Source organism: Lygodium microphyllum, chromosome 29 (assembly GCF_053477565.2).
Source record: "Lygodium microphyllum isolate KBCC chromosome 29, Lygodium_microphyllum_v1.1.10, whole genome shotgun sequence".
NCBI lineage: Eukaryota > Viridiplantae > Streptophyta > Polypodiopsida > Schizaeales > Lygodiaceae > Lygodium > Lygodium microphyllum.
In genome coordinates this window covers 75,182,311-75,205,111 of record NC_141163.1, presented here as the reverse complement: position 1 = coordinate 75,205,111, position 22,801 = coordinate 75,182,311, and the positions used below count along the sequence as shown (strand labels likewise).

Genomic DNA, 22,801 nt, shown 5'->3' with positions numbered 1-22,801 from the left:
TCAAACATTGTCAAGCCTTTTGTTTACCATAAAACAGAGTTTCACATGGGTGTATATAGTTGTTTAACCAAAAGGAGAAGCCATCCAGGTCCTTTTGAAATATGCCATCCAGACCCTCTAAGGGGCTAAAGCAACAGAACCTAGAACCAATTCCCAAGTCTTGTTGAGTGCCTTTGTTTCTGCTTCTGCTGTCTCCTTAAACCAAAGAGTCAAAGGAGTATAACAATAGCTAACAGATTCACTCAAACAGGGAGCATCATCTGTGTGCATGATGTCAAAAACTCCCTCTATGTGTTCCATTTGAGATGATAAAACAAACTAGCTACTTTCAGAAGTCTCCAACCATACTTCATTAAGTCTCCGGTTTAGCTTGTGTTTCCACACATCTTTGCAAAGTAATTCAAGAAGGCAGAGTCGTAGATGGCCTTGCAATCACAAAATAAGTGTTTTGGGTTTACGGTTGTTTTGTGTGATTCATTAGCAATCACCGCCTTCTCCTTCCCTCATTGTTGTTCAGGATTGCACACACACACATTGCTCCTACACTGTCCCGGCAGAGAGACTGTTTTCAAAGAATTGGCATGTCCAATAAAACATTAGTGCTTGCCCACTTCATTGTGGATATGCAACAGGGGGCAGAGTACAATAGGCTACAGAAAAGAGGACTAGCAATCCATGATCCCTGCATCTAACTTGCCATGGATAGTGAATCATGATCCAAGTGAGTGGGTATCCAACACAGCCACACCAGGATAAGCATGTGTGCTCACTTGCAGGTAGATGGCAAGTATGTTGTGCAGGGGTGGCATTCCTGGCAACAAAGTATCAAGGTGTAGAGTAGCATGCACCTGAGGGTAAGATATAAAGCTTAGCAAAGCCTTACACCTTGATGCAAAGGATCTAAGATAACTTGTGGAAAAGAAAAATAACTTGGCGAAGATACAAAAGATCCTAAGCCTAATGTGGTAGACTTAGAAGGAATAAAACCTGAAGAAGATGATGCAAGTGTGGAGTTTAATCCTAAGCTACTGAAAGCATAAGGAAGAGAACCTGAATGATCATTTGAAGAGGAAGGGATGGTAGCAACTTGAGAATGAGTAGACACCAATAACATGGTCATATGAAATAAAATGTTAAACTATCAGGTATACCTATGGGCATGATTTTGCCTCTAGAGACTCCTCTATTAACATACTGATATTGGTCTCAGTCTCCATAGTCACTTATGACTGGTTCCTGCACAACAGAAGGAGCAATAGAGAGGGGTTTCGGTTCACTTAAAATAAACAGATCATATGAACCTGACACTAGGCCTTGGGTAAAATGAAGATGTTGGATCACCAATCATCCCAAAAGTGGCAAGTCCTCCTTCAGTGAAGAGGTGGCCAGCCTCACCAGCTAAATGCTCCAGTGAATGAGCAACTCTTGTCAGAATGTACAGAGATTATTGAGGAATGTAGTTAGGCATCCTTCTATGCAACAATTTTGTGAACTCTAGGTTCATGATCCCCTCAACATCTTTGAATTGAAAGAGATGAGGGAAAGAATGCACTGTCCTCCTTGAGAGAATCATGCTGTCTCAAGGCCAAGACGGCGCTATAGGCTCCCAAGAAAGAGATGTCTAAGACATTATGAGTTAGATTTGTGTCACCCATGCAAACTCGCACAAACCAAGGTTTTCACAAAAGATGTGCAAGATACTCTTTCGAAGATCATCGACCGATTCGATATCCCGAGGGCATGGAGGAGATGCCATGGTTCATGTCAACGCGATGGTTGCATGGAGCTTTGATCATAGCATCTCGCGAAGGGGCAAAGGTCTCAATGAAGGAGTGGGAATTCTCAAAGGGATGTAGTCCAAAGGTGATGAGGTGTTTAGGATTTGTCGTATTTATATTTTATATGCGACATCTAATTTGAGTATTTCAATGTACAGTACAAAATATATAGTGCAGCATGGTCACGCGGATGGTATTTCTGCGTGGAGCGTATTGACAAAATGCACTCCACAATGGACTGTGGTATCATGGCAAGGTTCGAGCAGGACAGCCAGTGACGAGGAACGGATCCAAAAACGGTTATAGATGAGATGGAGTATTTTGGAAACTTGCAAAGTATTGTTATAATGGATTACTATAGCTTCTCCATGATACTATTCCATGTGCAATGGTTCAAAGTGGTACTTGAAGGCGCTAGAGCAACAATTCGACGAGGTCCATCTAGATTTCTCGAAACACATTCCGAAAAAAAATGGACGGATTTGCATGACACCTTTGTGTTGCCGGCCCATTGTGAACAGGTGCATGAACTCATTTTTTTGTTAATTGTATTACGACATGGTACATGTCACAATAGTTTAAACTCTCTTGTACGTGTTTGTGAACAGGTAATCTTCTATCCAAACCCCCGACAACCTCAATGGTGGTATGTTATACCTTCAACTGCTCGAAGTGCAAGAGTATATGATCAAAGCGATGTTTCGAGCATAGATGAAGACAATATACAAATAGAGGGGTCGATATTGCAAGGGGTGGAGGCCATCGAAAGCTTGGAGCCAGCATCACTTAACAATGATGAAAATACAGGAGTCCAAGAATTCTTTGAGAACGAGGTGGACTCATCCTTTTGTGGTGACATGTCTATCAACCTTTCAGTGTATGCGGAGTTGTGTCAAGAGATTGACATGGCACCTACTAACACATTGTAAACTTAAACAAGAATGTAAGACATAAAAGAGAATAAGAATTGATGAAGGAATGATGGTGTAATGAAATGAATGAAGATGCTATACGTGTATGGGTGCTCAAGAAGTGAAGACTGCCCAGCAACCATGGGCTCTCATGGGAGTGAGCTGAGAGAGAGTGCCAGAGTGTCGTTCTCCATGTGCTGATCCTCAATATAGCAAAACCACCAAGAATGATGTCAATGTAGTGGATGGGAGCTAAGGGTGATGAGTTACAGCAGCCAAGTGCCAATTACTGACAAAGATGATGGCGTGTAGCAGCTGACAGAAAATACAGCAAATGGAGTACCACGTGACATGCTGGAATGTCAACTACACCCTGTTGAGAACCACATCATTTAGTATAGTTTCCCTCCTTCATTCCTATTTTTGGTTTCCATTTACAGCCCCAAAAGGGCTTTAAGGGGAAATACCAATTGACAAACATAGACCCAAGATAGAAGAAATGCACACTAAAATGCCAGAGCTCCCATGTCTCTATCAGACTCTAACAAGAGCTCGCAACAAGGAGATGACAGACTAACAACCCTAAAATAGGTAGCCTCACACCCCCTCTCAGATCATGGGAGTGTCCAAAGACCCAACAATCTCATGTGATGAAACATGGAAGCCTTGGGCAAAGGCTTTGTGAAGAGATCCATTGAGTTGTCCTCCATGGGACAGTAAACCACCAATAACTCGAAATCCACAATCTACTCTCGAACATAATGGTATTGAACCTCAATGTGCTTCAAGCGACATGAAACCCAAGGTTCTTAGCCAAAACTAAGGCACTCTAGTTGTCCACACGGAGCTGAGTGGCTCCAGTCTTGGAAAAACCAATCTCTCCCAACATCTGACCGGAGCCATACTACCTCCATAGAAATAGAACAAAGAGCACAGTATTCTGCCTTTGTAGGAGAAAGCGCCACAATAGACCGCTTCTTAGTACTCCACGAAATAGCTACCGATCTAAGGGAGAAAGCAAAACCTATAGTGGACTGTCTCAAATCCACATCACCTACCCAATCACTGTCACTCCATCCAAAAAGAGTAGGCCTTTCTCCATACATGATCCCATACTATCGAGTCCCTTGTAGATGGCGCACAATGCACAAAGCAGCTCTCTACTGAACCTAAGTAGGAGTCTTCATGAAAGAAGACAACAAAGCCACCACAAAAGATATATCCAACTGAATGTAAATCAACCAGATCAAAGAATGACCAAGGCACCTATAACATGTAGCATCTGGAAGGGAATCACCTGTTGCCAATAACTTGGACTCTGGGCCCATGGGCCAAGAAATAGGCCGACACGCAGCCATACCAAACTCCAAAAGTAGCTCTAAGATGTACCTATGCTGGGAAATAAAGATGCCATGTGCCATCTGATAAATCTCCAAACTAAGAAAAAAGTATAGGATCCCAAGATCCGTCATGTCGAACTCCTATCGCAATATCTCCTAAGTTCGATCAACCTCTTGTGAGTTACTCCCTGTGATAATAAGGTCATCAATATACAAGATGACCAGCACACACCTATCACCCTCAACCTTATAATAAAGATTGGGTTAGGCCATAGAGAGCCTTTTGCAACCTCTAAACATGGTTCTCCTTCCCCTATACAAGAAAACCAAGAGGCTGCGAGACATAAATCTCCTCCTCCAAGATGCCATTCAAAAAGGCCCAGTTCACATCCATCTAATAAATCGGCCAATGGTGATGAGCCGCTAAACCCAAGACAGCTTGAATAGTGGATATTTGAGTTGTGGGTGAAAAAGTCTCAAAGTAATCCAAACTTGCATGCAAAAAGAATCATGTGGCAACAAGCCATGCCTTATGCTTGTCCAAGGTCACATATGCAAGGTATTTGGTCTTATAGACCCACTTCACACCAATCTTCTTCCTCTTCTTTGGATAAGGAACCAACTCCCAAGTTTGGTTCCACTTGATAGAATGAAGCTGAACGTGCTCATCTATTGCATCTTGGATTTCAAAAAGCCCTACCAGGGCTACTCTTTACATTTGACATCAAGGATCTAATTTTATTATTCTTGTGCTTTATGTTGATGACATGCTTGTCACTAGGACCAATGTTGGTCAAATTGCAGCATTTAAGGCTGATTTACAATGCCATAAAAGATCTTGGTCTACTTCACTATCATTTGGGTATCCAATTTGCCACTGTTCAAGGGGGCATCATTATGACATAGTCCAAGTATATTGGACGGCTTCTTCGATGCTTTCAATTTGAGGATTGCAAGCTTGTGTACTCTCCCTTGGAGCCTAGTTTCAGATTCACTTCTGATGATGGTAGCAAATTCTTTGATACTGCTTTATATTAGCAAGTTGTTGGATGCTCGAATTATGTATGTTACACAAGGTCTACTCTTCATTTTGCTATTTGCTAGTTGAGCAAATTCATGCACAGCCCTTCAGTATTTCATTGGCAAGTAGTGAAGCATGTCTTTTGGTATCTTAAAGACACCCAAGATCTTGGCCTTTTCTACAAGGTTGATTCTTCACTCTCTTTGCATGGATATTCTGACGGTGATTGGGTTGGATGTTTAGATTCTCGTGTCTCTCATAGTGGCAACTACATCTTCTTGGATACATCTCTTGTTCTTGGTTCAGCAAGAAACAAACTACAGTTGCTACTGCTAGTTGTGAAGCCAAGTACATAGTAGCATTCACAACCACGGTGAAGTGTGTTTGCAAGTTACTTGCAGATTTTATGTGCACCGAATGGCTCCGACACTTATTTATAGTGACAACTAGAGTGCTTTGGCCATTACGCAGAACCCAATGTTTCATACCCGTCCAAAGCATATAGAAGTTCATTACCACTATGTTTGTGAGTGGATGTCAGTTGGAGAAATAGAGTTGTCTTACATACCCACTGAAGACAACTTAGCAATATTTTTACAAAGGCTCTTTCTTGACCAAAGTTCCAAGCTTTTTGGCAATCTTTGAACTTGATTCCATTTGTTCCATGATCTGTCATACTCTATATTGTCATAGGTTGCTATATCCACTTGGATGAACTTGTGCAACCACGGCCTTATATTTTCTTTCATTTTCTAGGATTCTGTCATTTTCCAAGATTAATCCGTCCATTTCATGGAGGGGGATTTGTAGGCCATCTGATGGGCTGCACATGCATTGATGCTCTTCAAAGTTTCATTAAATGAAGTTGTTGTCCCTAGTGTCCTAGACACTAAGTGACACTAGGGTTAGGGTTTACTATGACAGTTAAGCCGTTAGGGTTTCATTTTTTATTATTTAAAGACACTTCCTGCCTCATTTTCACATAAGTGTGGCATTATTTTAATGTGATCGCCTCGAGCATTGTACTCTCTCTCTCACTTGTCAATACACAGTTTCTCATTCATGATTGAGTATTATTGTGCATTGATTAATTCTTTAATTCTCATTCGTTTTCTATTAAATTAATCACACAATTGCTCCAAGCCTAGACCAACATGATGCCAGTGAGATAGGCATCCATATTATCTCCTCCTTCCATATGAACATCTTCGAGTTGCTTATGTAGGTGAGTTGAAGTGGATGCAATGATAAAAGCATGGAAAATTATCATAATAGAGTGCTGAACACAAGAGACAAAGGAAAGAGAAACACTGCACAAAGAACTCAAAAGTAAAAAGATGCTCAGGAAATGGAATCCATATACCAAGATATGAGGCAGTACAGAAACAATGTGAGTCACCAGCTATAAAGGCACTAGCACCTACCTCTCTCTCTCCACCAGAACCTGTTAGAGGATGAATGTAATGACTGTGGAGGAGTGTTTGAAATAAATAGGCAAAAATAATGCCATAACGATAGCAAGTTGGCTAGCATTTAATGCTAGTCAGCGAGCATAAAATGCCAAAATAGCCACCATAAAATGCCTAAATAATCTAGAAAATAACCTAGTGTCCTAGCCCATTGAATCACATACACACACTCAGCCATGAACTAACACATCTACTAACACCCTCTCCCAAATTATGGGTGATTTGATACAATACAATATACAATGATAAAATCCCATCATAGTATGTACAACAAGGACCACCAGAGTAGAACACAAGAGTGCTGAACACAAGAGACAAAGGAAAGAGAAACACTGCACAAAGAACTCAAAAGTAAAGAGATGCTCAGGAAATGGAATCCATATACCAAGATATGAGGCAGTACAGAAACAATGTGAGTCACCAGCTATGAAGGCACTAGCACCTACTTCTCTCTCTCCACCAGAACCTGTTAGAGGATGAATGTAATGACTGTGGAGGAGTGTTTTGAATAAATAGGCAAAAATAATGCCATAACGACAGCAAGTTGGCTAGCATTTAATGCTGGTCAGCGAGCATAAAATGCCAAAATAGCCACCATAAAATGCCTAAATAATCTAGAAAATAACCTAGTGTCCTAGCCCATTGAATCACATACACACACTCAGCCATGAACTAACACATCTACTAACACCCTCTCCCAAATTATGGGTGATTTGAAACAATACAATATACAATGATAAAATCCCATCATAGTATATACAACAAGGACCACCAGAGTAGAACCATGGATACCCAAGCAATAGGTGCACAAGCCACCACCAAGGTGCCTCATAGAGAACCTGATGTCGATGTCAATCATACCAGCTCTTGAAAATAGAGAAGAATCATAGCAACTTTCAATATCTATCAAGAATGTCTCGTAGTAGCATATAAGACCAGCCTATCAAAAACGCCTTTGAACATATGTGACCATGGATTCCCCATCTTTGGCTAGACTACCAAAGTGTCCCCTCATGTGAGCTCAAGCCTCAAACTAGGAGCCAATCCCACTCTCTGTCAAAAAGAACTAGCTCATCATGAACCTGGATGTCAATCCCAACTCCGGGATTTGAATCGGGAAGACTTCAATCGATGCATCACACTCCCTCTTTGGTACTATAGAGTTGTGAGAGATAACTGCATCATCTATACTAGCAACCCAAAAGGGAGGCCCTTGCAGCCATTGCTCGGGCCGCATAGCGGGAGCCTAAACCTGGACCTGGAGAGGAGGAAGACTTGCCAAGAGAGTCGCCACCCTTTATCGCTGTCCTCACTTGCTCCTTCCGAAAAGCTGCTAATGTACTACAGTCCTTCCGAAGGTGTCCTTACTTGCCACAATAATAGCATTGAAACTTCTTCTTCCGTTGTATGGCACCCCTCTCTAAAACTAAAACATTTAAAGCACCAAGAGATAGCATCCTCGGTGAAACCTAAAGCTGAACAAAGCAAGTCTCCAACATAACACAGATAAGTAAATAATGTTTGCATGTTGATCATTAGGAGGAGATACCAGAGGAGCCATGATGAGGAAGATACAGAGAAGATGAAGAAAGACAAGGGATCTTCAAGGAGAAAAGTATGCCAAAAATGCAAACTCACAAGGATTACACAAGTTCAAAGCAGTAAAGAAAGCACATAGAGAAGATATCAACAGTAAACAAAGTGTAGTGATAATAATATGACAATTGGATGCACGTGAACCTTCTCTAAAGCGAAGCAGTGTATCAGAAGGGAAAAAGACGAACCAAAACACAGCCAGAACCAGCCTGAAACCTATCACCTAGCCTTGCATAGAAGCAAAAAAGCAAAACGCACATGCCGATGACAAACAACAATTAGGAACTGCAATAAATGCAGTCAACTTATAGGCAAAGAGATCGCCTCAGCCTGCTCTCCCCAAAACGCAGATGTGGAAGGTCAATAACAACCCCCTAACCCTGAAACAACTCCCAAAAAACAATAATGCAAATGGCAGATTGCAAAACGCTGAGAAAATAGCAGAAAAACAGGCCGAAATTTAGCAGAGGAAGGTCACCCACGCTGTAAATTAGTCGCAGAATTCAGAAAGAGGTCCAATCAGCAGATGAAAAGTTAAAAACTAGACCGAAATAGTGTAAAACAGCAACAAAAACAATGATCTTGCAATCTAATACTATGTCAAAAGTGGATGCAATGATAGAAGCGCGGAAAATTGCTGTAATAGACTGTTGAACACAAGAGACAAAGGAAAGAGAAACATTGCACAAAGAACTTAGAAGCAAAGAGATGCTCGGTAAATGGAATCCACATATCAAGATATGAGACAATACAAAAACAATGTGAGTCATTAGCTGTGAAGGCATTGACATCTGCTCCTCTCCCTCCACCAGAACCTAACAGATAACAAATGTGATGACTGTGGAGGAGTGCTTGGAATAAATAGGCAAAAATAATGCCATAAACAATAGGAGGTTTCCCAGCATTTAATGCCGGTCGTCAGATAGCATACACTACTAAAATAGCCACCATAAAATGCCATATAAAATGTCTAAATAATCTAGGACATTACTTGGTGCCCTAGCCCAATGAATCACATGCACAGACTTAGCCATGAATTGACATATCTACTAAAAAGGTAAGCAACACACACTTCATTGCACACTTGATATGATGATGCAAGCTTCTCCCATGCTTTCTTGGATCTCTCGCATGATTAGATGTGTGGAATGATAGAGCTCTTCACAAATAAAGCAATCAAGGCATGTGCTTGGGCATTATGGCTATCCCTCGAATCTAATGTGGGGTGGGAGGCATTGTAGAAGAGGAAAATGATTTGGCATCATGAGAGTCACCTTGCAATGTGGAAGCGAGAGGTGGTACTGGTGTTGGAGAAGTCGGCCTTTGCTCGGTGCCATTTGCAACATGCCATAGATTCTTTGCAACAAGAACATTCACATCATGTATGCCCACATCGGGTAAGTGGTGCCATCAAGCTTGTGGTCAACAATAAAATGATATTTTCCAAGTGAAAAGAGAGACAATAAATGCCTGAATAATAATAAATCACTTATAGAAGAGATGTTGTCTCCTCAATAAAGTCAAATAATATGAAGTTTTTTTTTTTTGTTTTTTACCTGCTGAGGAGAGAAAAAAATATGCAAAAATAATTATTTTCAGAAATAGAATATTACCCGATCAAGGTGGTAATCAGCAATGCTAAAATCAGAGATTAATGGTTGAAAATGCTCCAATAATGTGGACAACAGCAGAATATACTGAAAATTCACCCAATAATATGCCGAAATAATAAAATTGTCTTCAATGTCGAGAAAAAATAGGGCCAGCAGTCAAATAGTATGATTGGTGGAATTGGGCAAAAGCCCCAAATTTGACCCAAGAAATGAAGAGAAATTGGATAAATTTTTACCCAACTAATGTTCGAATGCCGTGCCTCAAGGTGAATTGAGCCTCAATATTGATTAATTTTGATGAATTTTAGAAAAGCCCCAAAATTTCCGAAGAAATTGGAGTAAAGTTGGGCTCGAATGATGAAAAACCCCAAATTTTGTCAAGAATTTGAAGAGAAACTTGACAACTTTCGAGAAATTTTTACCCAAAAGATGCCAAATGTCACACCTGATGATGAATTGAGCCTCAATGTCGATGAAGAAAGCCAAATTCTTGAAAAGCCCCAAATTTGGCGGCAAAATTAGGGTGAAATTGGGCTGATTCAATGAAATGCCCCAAATTTGTTGATGGCACAATTGATAGAGAATGCCTGAATTTTAATGAAATTTGGACCAAATTGGGTAAGTTTGACGAAAACCCCCAAATTTGGCACAATTTGTGCTTGAGGGGATAGCTGGTGTAAACAGGGGCCTGACTGAAGTGAAAAACAATATGAATTAGTGTTTTTCACTTAACACGAATGGAAGAATTGATTTATTTAACAAATCAATGCTGAAAAACTGTTGGCTGCTTGTCAGTGATGTGGTGGGCAGGATTAACAACGATCAAGCAGCACTTTTGATGTGGCATGAGTATTGGTTGAGTCGTCTGAAATGCATGGACTTGTTAGTATTGAGGTGCATCGGGCAACAACATGATGAGCCTCACAATGTGTTGATATGGCTTGTTGGCCTTGGTGTGTCGGCTAGCGAGTAGCAGGTTGACGAGGGCTGACATGTAACAACTAGCAAGTCAAGTTGGTGAAGGCAGCAAACAAGTCGGTGACAAGCACTCAGCATGGCAGGTGGTGCCACAGGTGTGACAAGCAGCAGGTTGGTGGCCTAACAACAAACAGCAAGACTAGATATGAGAGAGTGTTGAATAATGAAGCGCAACGCACCAGGCTGGTCACCAAACCACAACAGTCTAAGGCTGAAATCTAGTAAATGCAGCAGTGTACCACTAGAAGAAGGCTGAAAACTGATTATCCGAGCCAAAGAATTGCCAAGTGACAACAAGAGAGGTCTTTGCTGATGTAGATGGCTTGCTGGACAGCAAAAACGTAGTTACTACAACAATTGCTCGGTGGGAGAGATGGCAACAGCTTGTTGCTTGGCACCAAATGTTGAAAATGCAGGCTGATCAGGTGCTATGATGATGCAGCAAATGGAGGCCTCCAAAGATCAAGGTGATGGCTAAAAACAAGCCGGCTAGGGCTGGATAGTGATAAGCTACAGTCGGAGATGGCTAGACGATAGATGGTAGGTGGCTGATGTGCATGGTAGAGTGAGAAACCTGCACAAAAAGATAAGGTTGAATGGTGGGCAAGCTATCTATTTATAGATGTTGAAGGGTGCCCTAAAAAATTAGGGTTTTGGGGGACCACTAAAACTCTCTCAAACCAGATACCAAATTTGCATTTTTCATTAATTAAGCATGTTTTGGGACTGTTTAAATATGCTAATCAACTATAAAGCGTGTTTTAGCTCAATAGAGATTGCACCTCCACTCCCCTAGTGATGGACAACTTGGTTATCTAGTGGATCTCAAATGTACTTGATTCGTATCCAGGGTATTGTATGTTGACAATATTTTTGTAATTCGGATCACTATCAAGTGTACAAGTCAATATGAGTTGATATGCATATGGTATGGTTTGTACCTAGGCTCTGAAGCTATGCATTTGCAAGGTTGTTGGTATGTATGTAATACGTGAAATGTACATTTGGATGTGATGTGCATTTGCAAGGCATATATGGGATACATGAATTGCATGCAATATACATTTGAAGGTGATACAAGAGAAATACAACTGCATAAGTTACATATGGTTTGCATTTGATGTATGCTACACGTGAGTATCATGTAGTACATCATTGTGATGAGGCACTGGTTATGCTTGATTTATGTATTACAATGCCTTAGTAGTCAAAACAACATTGGATTTCGGAATGTGGTTAGACATGCAGAGAGCATGAGCATGGTTAAGCAATAGGTGCACATGTTATTGTCAAGATTGTGGGAGAGAAGGAAGGAGTCTCACTTGTAGCTTTCTTGCTTGCACAATGGGGAAATACACACAAAGGTGGAGGCTGAAAACAGTTTTCCTCTTCTTAGTTGTGTAAGCCAAAAGAACTCTAGTACATAGAAATAGAAGAACCCTATATATGGGTCTCAAACCAAACTCAACTAACTAAGGTGGCATACTAACTGAGCCACGAACTAGAGTAGATAAGGATAGCTGTGTCATCTAGCTATTATTCATGGGCGGTATACCAACCGCATCTGCAACAACTGACAAGTCGGTGACATAAATGCGCAACGGTCACCCTCGCATATCACAAGTGGAGCTCGATATCTCAACACTCCCCCTCGAGCTCAATCCCAATTCCTGCACACCAAGCAGGTCTCTGAACTTGCGCAGCTTCTCTACGCCCAATGCCTTCGTAAATATATCAGCTACCTGATCCTCTGTGCTGACATAAACTAGATCAATAAGACCTAGTAAAACCCTCTCCCGCACATAGTGATAATGCACCTCAATGTGCTTTGTTCTAGCATGATAGACTGGGTTATTTGCCAAGTGTATACTGCTCATGTTGTCACAATAAATGACAACTGGCCCATCTGTAGGCTGATGCATATCATAAAGTAGCTTATGCAACCAAGCTACCTCACATGCAGCCATTGCTGCACCCCTGTACTCAGTCTCCGTGCTCGACAAGGCAACTGTAGGCTATTTCTTGCTGCTCCAAGTGACTGCAGCACTCCCAAAAGAGAACACATATCCACTAATAGATCGTCTATCAGAAATACTACCAGCCCAATCAGCATCAGTGTATCCATACAACTGTATCTGAACCCCAGTCTCATAAAGTAGTCCATACTACAATGTGGACTTCACATACCTGAGTATGCATCTAGCCGCATCTAAATGCGGTTTCCTTGGAGCCTGCATAAACTGACTTACCAATCCAACAGCATAGCTCAAATCTGGCCTGGTAATAGTCATGTAAATCAAACTTCCTACTATGCGTCTGTACATAGTAGGGTCTTCCAGAAACTCACCTGCATCTGCACTCAGCTTCACATTCTGCTCCAAAGGAACTGAAATAGGCTTACAGCCTGTCATCCCATATTTGGACAGCATGTCCAATCCATACTGCCTCTGTAAGAGCCATATCCCACTTGGTCATCTAATCACCTCAATATCCAAGAAATAACGCAACTCTCCCAAATCCTTCATCTCAAACTTCTGCTTCAATAGCATTTTCACATGAAGGATATCTTCATCACTATCACCTGTGATAATCAAATCATCAACATAAATGACAAGTAGCATAATACATTTCTCTGTTTTTCTCACATAAAGTGAGAAATCTGCCTTGAAAATCTGAAAGTCAATAGTGACAAGATACTCTCCTATCTTGTCAGACCATGCTCTAGGTGCTTGCTTCAAGCCATACAAGGCTTTCTTCAACCTGCAAACAAACTCAGGATGAACAGCATGCACATAACCTGGTGGCTGCTCCATATAGACCTCTTCTTGCAAATCACCATGCAAGAAGGCATTCTTTACATCCATCTGATGTAGAGACCATTCCTTTAATGCAGCCATAGCAATGACTGCTCTTACGGTTGCCATCCTTGCAACCGGACTGAATGTTTCTTCATAATCAATGCCATATGTTTGTGCATACCCCTTGACTACTAATCTTGCCTTGTATCTGTTCACAGAACCATCTACATTGTGCTTCACCTTATAAACCCACTTACAGCCAATTGCATTTTTACCTTTAGGCAAAGGTACCAATTCCCATGTAGCATTTGCTTCCAAGGCATCCATTTCTTCATCCATGGCTTTCTCCCATTTTTCTTTTCCCATGGCTTGCTCAAAAGAAGTGGGTTCTGGTTCCTGTATCACTTTGACCATATATGCATAGTGAATGGCTGTAAATCCATCATATTTCAACCTATCCACAAGATACCTAGCTCTCGTAGACCTGCGCAAAGTAGGTTCACTCCCAGGTGCTCTCAAAACATCCCTGGTCTTCCTTACTCCAAGTGTAACAATAGAAGGAATACCCAACTCATCATCAATGCTCTGTTCTGAGCCACTGGATTCACCATCCACATAAGAGTGACCTGCATTCACATCAAACATGGGCTGATCTACCTCTCTTTTCATTTTCGTGATACCTGCATACCACTATCTGCATTGCTTTGAGAAGATTCTCCTGATCTCAATCTGTCTGTCAATAGCGAAGAATGTGAACCGCTGCTAGAGGACGCTCCAGGTCCACTAATATCTTGTGACTGCTGTTGTGAATTCTGTGCAGCATTACCATTTTGTGCATCTACATTATCAATCACATTTACTGGTTTATACCAGCTACTCATCTCATCAAAAACATCTCTGCTCACTGTAAACTTACGAGTAGAAGGGTTATAGCATCTATACCCTTTCTGCTACAGAGAGTAACCAATAAAGATGCACTTCTCAGCTTTTGGATCCAACTTGGATCTCAACTCATCTGGCACATGAACATAGGCAATGCAACCAAAAATTTTCAAATGAGAAATATCTGGTTTCCTACCAGTATACCTCTCCTCTGGAGTCATCCCATGTATTGCTACAGTGGGAGTCCTGTTCATTATGTAGACTGCTGTAGCAACTGCCTCAGCCCAATAAAAATCTGGCATGTCTTTTTCATTGAGCATGGCACGAGATACCTCTCCAATATGCCTGTTTTTTCTTTCTGCAATTCCATTTTTGTTGTGGGGTATAACTACATGAATATTGCTGCTTTATGCCATGCTCCTGCAAGAACCTTGCAAACTCATTTGAGAGATACTCTCCCCCTCCATCTGACCTTAGGCATTTTATTTGCAGGCCTGTTTCTTTTTCAACCATAGCTTTAAGAGTTTTGAAATACCCAAAAACTTCACTTTTCTTTTTCATAAAATACACCCAAACTTTTCTGCTATAGTCATCAATAAAAGTGACAAAATAATAACAGCCTCCAAGAGATGCAGCTTTAGTGGTCTACACATCAGAGTGGATTAATTCCAATGGCTTCTTACTCTCTTGAACATGTCTAGGAAATGGTTTCCTTACCTGTTTTCCAAATTGGCAGGCTTCACATACCTTATGCATTTCTGCAACCTTGAATTTAGGCAATCCTGCAACAATATTTTGGGCCTGCATTGATTTAAGTCGTTGTACATTAACATGACCAATGCGTTTATGCCAGATATCAATATCTGCAACTATACCGGTCCCGTGTGCAAACATTGCTGCACTCAATTCAGACATGTCTGCATCATCCAACGTAAACATTCTGCCCTTCTTCTTTCCTTTTGCTATCAAGCGACCTTTATTTTTCATATCCTCAACAAAGCATCCATGAGAGTTAAATCTGACCTGCAAGCCCTGCTCAACCATTTGACCAACAGAAACTAAGTTCTTGGTGATATTCAGGACATGAAATACATCCGATAGGTATTTCTTTTTCCCATCTTGCATAGACAAAGAAATTTTTCCAATCTGCACAATAGAATGTGCAATATCATCACCAGTCTCCACAAATCCTGATTTTTCCATTTTCCTTGCATCCTGCATCCATTCTGCATGACCCGTCATGTAGTTTGATGCACCTGAGTCAACATACCACACATCGTTTCTTTCTTCTGCACTTGTCATAGAATTGGTCATGTGCTGCACCATAAACAAATGCTCATTTCTGTCGTCGCCCTGTCTACTAGAAGATGCATAATTCCCTTGTTGCAATTTTCCATTCATGATGTCATTCTGCTTTTTATAGCAGTCATTAGCCATATGACCCATTTTACCACAGTAGTAGCATTCAACATTGTTGTTTGCATTTTGGCCTCTTTGCCATCCACCATGACCTCTTTGGCTTCCCCTGCCTCTAGAGTTACCACGTCCTCCTCCATAGGACTGGTTTTCTTGAGTTTGCTGCATATTCTGATTTCTACCACGGCCTCCAGATCGGCCTCCTCTACCTCTGCCTCTACCTCTTCCAACATTTGAGTAGAAAACAGCTTCTTTTAAAGTTCCTCCTGAAGAAGATGCACCACCATTTCTCTGCTCCTCAGAAATTAAAAGAGCAATCAACTCCTCAAAATCAGAAATTCTTTCACGGACGGAAATGGATGTTCGGAACTGTGCATAATCCTTTCCTAGACCATTCAAGGTCACAGAAACTAAATCGTCATCTTCCACTGGCAACCCAATGGAGCAAGTGCATCTGCAATCTTCTTTACCTTCATGTGGTAGTCATTGATGCTCATATTTTCTCTTTGCACATTATGCAACTCTTGCTTGAGCTGCATTTTCCTAGCTTGCGTATTTATGCGATACATTTTTGACAAAGTATCCCATGCCTCCTTTGGCGTACTTGCATCTTGAATATGCACAATCATAGAGTCTGAAATGCTGATAGACAACCAGTACATAACTTTCCTGGCTCTCTCATGCCATGCTTTAAATGCCTGCATTTGCTGTTGATTGGGAACATCAGAAAGAACTAGTTCTTCTTCATTTTCTGCAACAAATTCCCAATATCCTTTTCCCATAAGAAAATTCATCATTCTAAACTTTCATGCTTGGAAGTTGTTCTTGTCAAGCTTTTCAGTGACAATCTGTGAAAGAGAATCAGACGCCATTACAGAACACTGCAAAAAATTCTGTCACTGCAAGAAACACAGCTTCAGCCTCACAAGGGCAAATCTGCAAAACTGACGAAAGTGGTGTTTGACCACACAGTCACTTCCTAGTGACGATTTTGCATCAACAGGCAACAAGAATGATTCTGTAACTCCCAATGTCTCTGCGCACAGGCATACGATGCAATTTCTACAGTAACTTTTCACCGACCTGTAGAACAGTGGTCGCACAGCATAAAACTGGGCCTTTTCCTGAGTACGTGCAGAAAACTTCCGCCTCCAAAACAGGCCCCAAAATGGCCTCAAATCAAAAAAACAAGGTCACCAAGGGCTAAAGCCCTTACCCGTAGCATATACTATCCTCTTGCTTCACCGCGAAGGGCGTCTCAACCTGAGACAATGCACTCTTGCACTTTCCGGCTGTGCTACATGCAGAGACTTGCTCCCAAAACAGAAGAATGAAAGCAACATTGATCCTCTTACCATAATACCGCGAGATTGGCTTGCTTTCTTGAGCTCCTTACCACGAACAAGGCTCTGATACCATGTCAAGATTGTGGGAGAGAAGGAAGGAGTCTCACTTGTAGCTTTCTTGCTTGCACAATGGGGGAATACACACAAAGGTGGAGACTGAAAACAGTTTTCCTCTTCTTAGTTGTGTAAGCCAAAAGAACTCTAGTACATAGAAATAGAAGAACCCTATATATGGATCTCAAACCAAACTCAACTAACTAAGGTGGCATACTAACTGAGCCACGAACTAGAGTAGATAAGGATAGCTGTCATCTAGCTATTATTCATGGGCGGTGTACCAACCGCATCTGCAACAACTGACAAGTCGGTGACATAAATGCGCAACGGTCACCCTGGCATATCACGAGTGGAGCTCGATATCTCAACAGTTATTTGACTATGATGCTAGCATGTATTTTCAGTAGTGGCAATAGATGCTTTGGCACATCGTAGTGCAATGAAGGACGATTTGAAGGATTTCAAGGGGGTGGTATCATGAGGATATGAAGTTATATTATTTTGCTTAGCATTTGATTAAAAGTTAATCAAATGTACTAATATGACTTGCACATATGAAGTACAAGTTAATTATTTCAGAGTGTGGGACCCAAGACCCCGAGATATTAGTTGGTACCAAAGGCAAAAGTTGTAATAAGTTATGCTTGATAGATAGGAGGTGGTGCGCACTAGGCATCAATTAATGCCAGTCTAGGGAGTCAATGACTACTCAGGGATACTTGGGAGACAAATTGGCCTAGCCAATTTAATTATTGATTAGTTGAATTATTTTTCTGGGCACTAGAATAATTATTAAATTAATAAGGTGGATAATACTGAAAAATTGGATAAAAAGACTGTCACTTGGTAAAACTTGATCATGCAAGTGGAAAAACGTTTTTGGAGTTGATGAAAGCCTATTCCAGTCACAATGAGAGAGGAGATTGTTAGAGAGCAAGAAGATGCTTCTAACGTGGTTTACAACCACTAGAAACCATTTTTACAGCTGATAGCAATTTGGAGCTCTCTAAGAGCAGGTGACAACAGCCCAAGGTCTTTCTGGTACAGGTGACAGCATACAAGAGAGGGCAACAGTCTTTCTCGTAGTCAAGTTGTAGGTGACAGCTTCCATGGTTGTTTGAGCAAGGCAATAGCAATATTTCAGCATTTCTTGCAATGAAACTTTAAAATTTCTCTCTCTACAACATTCTTTCTCATCTCCCAACCATCTCTCAAGTTATTTCAGAAAATCCAACCATTTGAGTCATTAGAGGTGGATATATTGGAAAATCTCTATTGTAAACCTTAATTTATAGTAGAAATTAGAGTTTAACAACCACCTCATGATATGTCCTCAAAATTAAAGGCCTAGAACTTGAATATCAGTAGCCTGAATTGACGAATTTGAGGAAGATTCAAGAGGCCAACCAACCAATATCAAATTTGAGGCTGAATTTGTCTTTCAAGGAGAAGGGTGAAGGCGAATCCCCAAGCAAACTAAGGAGCAAATTGGTTTGGAGGCTTGTTGGTCAGTTTTGATAGCAAGTGACACTTGGATTAGCGGAGGAGGTCAAAGGATCTCAGTTATACTCTATCCATTTACAATAAAAGTTAAAGACATACCACAAGGAGCACCAATTTTGGAGCCAAGTAGCTGTCCATTATCCAAGATTGAAGTGCTAAAGTGTGCATTTTCACTTTATGTAAATTTTATACTTGTGGTAATTATTGTTAAATCAGGTTATTACCATCCTATCCAAAGAGGAAGGCTAGTTTCACCATGAGCATACCACAATTGATGAGACTATTGAATGGGAGGTTTGGCGTTTGTGGAGCTTGCTTTAAACCACACAAAGCTTTCTTGAGACAACAGACTTTGTGTCTTTAACTACAAATCCTAGAGGCTGAGAAATGTATACCTCTTCAATGATATATCCATGGAGAAGTGCCATCCTAGTGTCCAACTAATGCACCTCCCAATGAAAGTGGGCAGCAAGGGCAAATAATACTCCTGATGGTACTTATGAGAGAGGCAGGAGCAAAAGTCGATTCCTTACTATTGAGCATAGCCCTTGGCAATATGGCAAGCTTTGTACCTATCAATAGAATAGTCTAGCTTTCTTTTAATTTTATAAACCGATTCGATACATATTACACACTTGCCACGAGACAATGGAATCAATCTCTACCTTCATTGCTTCTACCCAACGATCATCTAAAAAAGAATCTTTATAACAAAGAGGTTCTTCATTGCATGCTACAGCCACCAATGCACATACAAGAAGATTACCTTGTTCTTTACAAACAGAGGCTCGTGTGCAGGCAGCCAAAGGAAGAGGCTGCTTGAAGTCTAGAGTATCTAGCAACCAGCAAAGGACTCTTTCAGAGCTGCTGAATTTCAACCGTTGTATGCTCCAACTAATCAAGAATAGGGGCTGCTCTTCTAACAAGGTATCATGATGCTGTTGTGGCTGTAAATCAGGCCAAACAGACTACTGTAATGTATCTGTAGATGTGGGAATGAAGGCTGAGAAGAAGGATCAGCCATGAAACCATTAGGAAAAGTGGTAGTAGGCTGTATAGGCTGTTTTTGACAGTCCAGCAAGGGGTGAGAAGCATTTTCAACAAAGATCACATCTCTACTAACAATAACCTTGCTTGTAGAGGGTTGATAAAGGCAATACCCTTTACCTTCAACACTATATCCAATAAATATACAGCTAACAGCCTTATCATCCGGCTTATGCCTTTTCTGAGAAGGCACATGAGCATACACCAATGATCCAAAAATCCTCATATAAGAGAGAGAAGGCTTGGAGCCAATCCCTACCTCATAAGGAGTGATGGTGTGTAAAGCTCTCATGGGACACCTGTTCAAAACATAAGCATCACAAAGAATAGCATCGAATCAGAAAGAATTAGGCAAATTCTTACTCTTCAACATGCATCTTGCCATCTCAATGGGTGACCTATTCTTCCATTCCACTACTCCATTTTGTTGCAGGGAGTAAGCAACCGTGCATTAGTGAGAATGCAAAAGTCGCTTTGTTTTTCCACGATGGCAATTAACATCTTGAAGCAAAAGAAAACTTCAAACTTAGATTTCAGCCCATATACTGAAGTGAATCGAGATTTTTCATCAATGAATGTGACAAAATGTAGGAATCCACCAATGGATTTGGTCCGCATATAGGACCACAAACATCACTATGAAGGAGATGCAAAATAGATGGCGAATGGACATGAGAATTCTTAGGAAAGGAGAATCAATGTATCTCACCAAGTAAACAACCTTCACAAATGTGATTCAATGGCAAGTGAACTTTTGGAAGATCTTTGACCATATCCTCTAACTAGAGCTTCATCAATGCTCGATAGTTAATGTGACCAAGCCTCTAATGCCATGAATGTGTATCATGAAAAGATTCTTTTGATAATAAGGGACTGTCAATAAGATTTTCAGCAAGTTGCTGATCATAAGTGTCAAGACAATAAAGACCCTTAGCGAGGGTGCCTGTCAAGACAATGGCAAAAGAAACTTGATCATCATATGATGCACATCAAGGGCCATCAAAAATGACGTGAAACCCTAAAGTTGCAATGGTGGCTGAAATGGAAATAAGATTCTTCTTGATGCCGGGCACATAGTGAAAATCATGCAATGTCAAAGGAGTGTGTAACCAGCCTTCCTCCTTGGATAGGGTGGTAAATCCCTGATTACAACTTAATTACAGCAGAAAACAATAAATGCAAATCTGAAAATACAAATTTACCTACTGATCTTGGACAATGCGCACCCGATTGCGCCCCAAAAGTGGCACCCCTTTCGCTATTTCTTTAGCTTTATTGAAGAAAAGTTAATTTACAATGGGATTCTCCCAATCCCTTTCGGTATTTCAATTCCCCTTGCTATCCAAAGTGACCAACAAATCTTCAATCTATTTTGCCCCTTGATTCAGGCACTCAATTGGCCTTCACCCACTTCATAGACGATGGAAATACCCCAAATTCAATGGCTGACTAGTCCACCTGAATTCAGCTGAAATTCACATTCAGCCTTGTTGAATCCAAGTCTTAGAGCTTCCAATTTTTGGCACACTTCCCAAGGCTGCTGGTAAACCCTAACTTTTGCTGTAAATTAGGGTTTACAGCAAAGAAATTTGCAATTTCTCAGCCTCCAAGGGTCCAAATGCTAAGATCTTCGGAGCAAGGGTGTGAAATGACTTGGAGATGAGAGGGAAAGCTATAGGGAGAGAAAATTCGAAGTTTTGTCACGAGGAATGACTGAAAATCAGTCAAGTTCAACTGCTGCCCTACCACAACAGCATGTAGATGCAAAAAACCGAAGAAAATCAGTCATTTCCTACTGTTGTTGTCACGGGGACGTGAAATCTTGAGATACTTTAATCTTGCTAGTAACATGTGCAAGGTTGTTTAGCACATGTGATGCACATGGCAGTTATTTCATGGGAATGGGCCAAGGACCCCAAGAATGCAATGGGTGTTAAAGGAAAAAGTTGTATTAAGTTATGCCAACTGGGTTTTGGTGCTCAGTTGGTGCCAGGTTGGACCCTAGGACAATTGTTTGGCCATTAAGTGTCAGTGGTGACACTAGGGACTAGCATTAATTAATTAAATAATGCTAGTCTAAGGGTCAACAGAGGTTGGGAACCACTCCAAGTTGCAAATGGCCTAGCCAATTTCATTACAGATGGGCATGTTTAATTTTGGGCAGGGTCAAAAGGGATGAAATTAATTTTCAGAATTAATTAATTCTGAAAAATTAATTTAATGGGTGAAAATGCATTAGGAAGGCTGCCACTTGGCAAAACTTTCCCATGCAACTAGGTAGAAGGCTGTTGAAGGGTGGTGGAAGCTGATTGCAGCCATTCGAGAGCTTGGTGGAGGGAGAGGAGGTGATCAGATTTGGCTCTGAGAGGCCACGACGACTGATCGCGCGCCGGGACAAGACAAGGGGCAGCAGGTTTTCTCTTCCGCCTCAAGAGAGGCGGCGGTAGAAGAGGAGGGCTCGCCAACTGAGTTGGTGTTAGCCGAGCTGGTGTTTATCCCCCTTTTGAAGCTGTTGGTGCCATCAGATTTCTCATCAGAGCTACAAATCAAAAGATACATTTCAGCTCATTTTCTCTCTCTGCAGCATTCTCTCATCTCCTCCAGTCTATGCTCAAGCATTCTCAGCCATTGGTAGCAGAGTACAGCCAAATTTGGTGGACAACTGAGAGTTTACTGCTGTAAACCCTAAATTACAACAATAATTAGGATTTAGCAGCCATCTTAGGACCCGTGCCATCAGTCAAAGGCATTATACACTGAAATCAGCACCGGAAATTCGTGGAATTGTGAGGATTTCAAATGCCAACCCATCTATTGTGAATTTGGGGCAGCACTTGACCAATTGGGGTTCCATCAGAGCAAGTCCTGGGTGAAAACCAAGGGGCAATTTGCCTGAATGCTTTGCTGATTTTTGGAACAGCAAGGGGCTTTTGAATCAGCAAAGGAGATCATGAAATCTCGGCTTGTAATTTATCCATTAGCAATTGAAATTAAAGAAATACCAAAAGGGGCCGACAGTTTTGGGGCCAACAGGGTGTCCACTGTC

General features: G+C 41.2%; 1 protein-coding gene across 1 annotated transcript in view; it reads right to left on the bottom strand.

The window, feature by feature from the left end:
- The window catches only part of LOC148010809 (uncharacterized), a 69,596-nt gene that overhangs the window by 27,991 nt on the left and 18,804 nt on the right, over positions 1–22,801 (bottom strand). The gene's annotated exons all lie outside the window — the stretch shown is intronic.